The following is a 5,492-nucleotide window of genomic DNA, read 5'->3' as shown; positions in this document are numbered from 1 at the left end:
TCAGGGCCTCCAAGTCATTGCCCAAGAGTACCCTACCTGGCACTTCAGATGGAAACACTCCCAGTGATCTTAAGTCATGTCATTACATTTAATGATAGCTGGCAGTATGGTGCACATTTGGAATGGACATTCTGCTAATTTGGTAATCCTTTTGGGAATCTTAGCAACTTCCTCAGGTTGAAAAAAAAGGTCATCTACCACAGTTATACTGACCCCAGTGTCTCTAATGGCAGGGGTGTCCTGACCATTTAAAAGTACACTGTCTTTATAATACTTTTTAGTATTATCAGGATTGGAGTTATAGACATCAATGTTCTGTTGTTCCCACAGTCCTAGAGATACTGAAGAAAATCCATCTTGAACACCAGTGAGCTCTTCAGCTTGAGGGTAAAAGTTAGCCCCTGTCATTGAAATATCCACATCATGTGTGAATGCTAAACTGACAGAGGGGATCCCTGAAGGTTTACCCTTACATCTGAGTTCTCCTTTCGCATGGTCACCAGACCCACTAACCACATGTTTCCCAAATGTCTTTTAAAATGGAATTTTCTGATAAACTCCCTCTGGTTTGAGCCCAGAGGTTTCACTAGCCCTATATGGTTGTTTAGGGGGATATTTACCCTTTTTATGTTTGTGGCCCTCTTTGGTGGGTGATTTTTGGAACGATCATTCTCATACTTCTTATGCTTTTTCCCCATCCTCTTTCTTGTAAGGAGCCCCAGAATCCTTGTGAGTAGCCCTTTTGGCCACCCACAAGTCAGAAGACACTGCTAGTGTCTTGGGGTCCAGTTCAGGGTCACCAAGGTGATGTCTCAGCTCTGGGAACAGGCATCAAAAATACTTTCCAGCATGAAGAGACACCTCATGTCTTCATAAGAGCGCACCTTGTAGTGCTTAATCCACTATGTTTTTCAGGCTTTCACACACCCAAATGGCCTACACGTTACCATATCACTTCTTGTGGTCCCTAAACCTTTTTAGGTACTAGGAAGCGGTCTTCCCAAACCTGGCTATGATAGCAGATTTCGCCAACTGGTAATCTTGTCTATCAACATAATTCCTTCACAACTGCTGTGGGGGAGCCTAGAGATTACCCATGGAACAAACTCACTTTCACGTATACCGTGCACCTTAAATGTAAATTCAAATGTACCCAGCCAATCAAGACTATCAGTTTTTGCATCATACATACTCACCAAATCTTTGGGGAGTCGAGGCTTCCTGCTCTTGGAGTGGTCTGGCAGAGAGGACTCTGAAACAGAAGTGGAATCAAGGGACAACTTTTTCCACGTCTGGCTCATGCTGCATCTCTTTTTCCCTGAGTTGAAGTTTTTTTTTATAATTTCTTTGTCTCTCATCTCAGACTAAATCTCCAGTTTCCTGATTTCAAAATGTGTTTTAATTTTTTCCATCTCTAGAACCAGCTCAGCTGAAATGTTAGATACAGGTAGGGTTGAGATCAGAGGTTTGGGAGGGGGAGTAACAATCATATTAACATCCATATCATCATCTGCCTCACTTTCTAGAAGTTGAGGGCTAAGGGTAAAGATTTGACCATCATTATTTTCCATATCAATTCTGGCAGTAGGGTTTACAGGCCTACTCACAGTTTGGCAATACAACAAGCTTTGGATTAACTGATCTTTCTTTCCTTTAGTACTAAGAAATCCCTTATCTTCCTGGGCTCCACCAACGAAGGCAGCAGGATTTGAGGCTGCTGCAGTGCCTCCTGATCCACCATGCACACAGCCACTAAGAAAAGCCCCCAGTGGGCTTAACATAATTTGTGTGCACTCTGTGCAATTTACGGGGACACATTTGTAAAATAAAAATGAAAATTGTTGCACGTTACTCTGTGCATAAGTGCCTGTAAGAACTGTAAGAACTGCTCTGTGAGAACAGCTGAGCTTCCCCTTGAATCCGCATTGGTTTGCCATTCCAAGATGGCTGGCCCCCATCGAAGCCACCTGAGGGTCTTGCCTTTTCCTGGAAGGCCTATTATTGGCCAAGCCCATTCTTAATTGGGCCAATCACAGAGCCGGCAGGCTTGCCAGCCCACTTCCCAAGGCCTCACTCCTAAGGCTCCTGTCCGGTCCTGGCTGGGCGTTGTGGGCCATAATATTTTAACAACCCTCATTATGCACCTGGACGCTCATCCTCTTATCCAGGTGCTCTTGCGCTATTTGATCGCCCCCTCAGCCATCACATAGGTGTGGCCTATTTGTTTGCTCCCTGCATCATCCTCTGGACTTTGTGCCTCTCCTGACAATCTCTATAAACTATCTTCACAAGGCACTGTCTGTTCTCTTTTGTTTCTAATACCAAATCTTAACACCCATTTCTTCCTGGACTTTCATCTGTACTGTTGTGCTGCTATACCTGTTTGACCTTGAAAGAAAAACGAATTTAGCTGTGTGCACATACTGATTGTCTTTCTGCTGTTTAACATTTAATTTAGCTGTGTGCACATCCTGACTGCCTTACTGCTGTTTAAAATCAAATTTAGCTGTGTGCACATCCTGACTGTCTTGCTGCTGTTTGAAATCAAATTTAGCTGTATGTACATCCTGACTGCCTTGCTGCTGTTTAAAATCGAATTTAGCTGTGTGTACATCCTGACTGCCTTGCTGCTGTTTAAAATCGTTTTTAGCTGTGTGCACATCCTGATTGTCTTGCTGTGCACATCCTGACTGTCTTGCTGCTGTTTAAAATCGTTTTTAGCTGTGTGCACATCCTGATTGTCTTGCTGTGCACATCCTGACTGTCTTGCTGCTGTTTAAAATCGTTTTTAGCTGTGTGCACATCCTGATTGTCTTGCTGTGCACATCCTGACTGTCTTGCTGCTGTTTAAAATAAAATGTAGCTGTGTGTACATCCTGACTGTCTTGCTGCTGTTTAAAATTATGTTTTGCTGTGCTAACATCCTGCGCTTTTCATGAGAATGTGTTGACAAGTCTACCCCCACTGTTCTCTGTCTGGTCTACTATATGCTCCCTTATCCTAGTCACCTCCCATTATCTCCTCCCTATCCTGTCTGTTTCCCTGTGCGCTTGCTTCCTGCTTTCCTACCTCCTCTCACATACCTCAATTGTTCAGCCTGGTTAAGTGTACCACATCGTGTGCACCTCACTATGGAACTTTCTATCTTTTCCATCTACTGTAACTGTTTCTCCATCTCCTATCCTTCACCTCTCAATAAGTCTGGCAGGAAGAAACTCAAGAAGGACATACTAGCCTCCAACCCAGGCCTTCCCATCGCTGACACCTACATCAGTGCTTCCGCCAGAGAGACTCTCACAAATCTCAACAACTTGCAGGGAATATTTTGGGAGTGCTGAATTGGCTGGTCCAGAATAGTGACCAAAGAGCTGTGTGTAACAACTTTTTTGAATTCAGAAATGTTGCTGGATCAAGTTGCATTTTTAAGTGTGGATCGAATTGAGGTTTGGATAACAGAAGAAATGTCTAAACTGACTATTCAGAAAGGATACTATACTCTTTTGTCCAAACCGAGTGCCAAACATCATTATGACAAAACCATATGTGCTGCGAAAAGAGCTATGAGAGGTGCGCTACAGCGCAAGAAGAAGTCGGTAGACACCATACAAGAAATGTTGCAGGCAACCAGGCTCGTGAAAAACAGGTATAGGAGATGGGTCCAGGATCCAGGGTTGTCTGTTCACTCACAGAAATGTGCAATAGCAGTATTGACTTTCGGTGCCAACACTAAAGATTTGAGGAAAATGTGGAACCTACTCAGGATATTTAATTCCCTTAAGGCTAAGCAAGTCATTGACTGACCTACCTGACTATTTGAGATGCGCTAAACCTTGCTCGCCGAGCATTGGGGGTGAAAAAGTTATCTGCTTGATTTAGGCGATGATCTTGTTCTATGTCACCATACCTTCTCTGGACTAAAAAGATCACTGACTGATTTGCAGACCTATGCAGAGGATTATGCGTTCAAAATAATCTATGATAAGACCAATGCTAATAAACTTACCCTCACTCCTAGGATGGAGATGGCAGGAAGACACATTGACTCAGTATGTGCACTGCTTTAAATACGTGGGTCTTGAATTAACCACCAGAGGTGACTATGTGGCTGTAATTGCTGAGAAAACACGCACAGCAATTGCCTTGACACATATGATATCCAAATATATCAAAGAAGCTTCTGGTCATAGCTTGTACAGAATTCTAACCCTATAGAAACAAAGCTTTTGTGCATCTATTTTATATGGGTTGGAGGCATTGTGTATAGATGATTTAACCTGGTTAAACAAATTTGAGGGGACATTTTGGAGGAGAATGTTTGAATAGGGCCTCAGCGTGCTGATTAAAATAATTAGGCGGGACATGGGTCTTACCTCATTAATTGCAAGGGTCTTGAAAAGACAGTGTTTGTTGTACATAAAATCTAGATCCTCTCCACTATGTTCACTATTAAAAATGCTGGGAAAAGAAATTGGTACGAATACTCACAGTAAACTTACTTCCTTAGTAAATAAGACTTTTGAGGAAAAAGATTAGTGGCCTGGTTGGAATGAAGATTATTACACGTTGAAGAAGAATTTTGAATAGATTTTAAAGCATTAACATTGGAATAATAGGACTGGATTACAAATTACAATCATTTGGCAACACTTGGTAGTTTCAGTATCATCATGGTGATAAATACATCAGATCTAGTAGATAAATACAAAAGACCACAAAACTATTTCAGAATATGTCCATCCGCCACATTGCATCGATTCTCCTCTTGCTAAGGACGAATAAATTACCAGTCATGGTATCTATTGGTCCTGAATAAAAAATGGGCAAAAATGACAGTATTTGTCACCTATGTGGTATTGCGGGGAAAATGGAAACAACACGTCATGTCCTCACCAATGTTTCAAGCATGGTCCCCTTAACCTCAGATTCTTAGGGACCTATCTTGCAAATCCTGATAACATAAAAGGGACACTTTTTGAACCTATTGTTTAAATACAGACAATGAGAAATTGCACATTGCACTTTATCACGTATGGACTGGTGTGAGGGCCACAGGGAAATTGGATAAATAAGCAACACTGTGAAATATTAATTCCTTTTAGTGATCATGTTAGTGCGCTATACTGTGCTGCCATTTAAACATGTTTCTTACCAAACTCAATTGTATGTAAAATTGAATATATGTGAAATGTGAAAGCTTTTTATGATGTGTGTGTATTATTGTGAAATGAACTTAAAGACAATTTATTGTGCTATTTATTGAGTTGTTTATTGAATGTGAAAGTTTGTATGAACTGTATACATGGATAAATAAAAAAATTAAAAAAACTGTGGCACATGTTTTAATAAATTTGGTGAGAACCAATCTTCTGCAATCATAGCAGCAAGACTCTCTCGGGTTGTATGCACGGGCAGTGTAGCTGCTCCAGCACTACCCCCAATAATGCCAGAGGCATAACTGGCTTTACAGTGCTATCCTGTCTCCATATAGCCTC

This window comes from Ambystoma mexicanum, chromosome 2p (assembly GCF_040938575.1).
Source record: "Ambystoma mexicanum isolate Mex_15411 chromosome 2p, UKY_AmexF1_1, whole genome shotgun sequence".
Lineage (NCBI taxonomy): Eukaryota > Metazoa > Chordata > Amphibia > Caudata > Ambystomatidae > Ambystoma > Ambystoma mexicanum.
Note: the sequence above shows the minus strand (reverse complement) of the source record.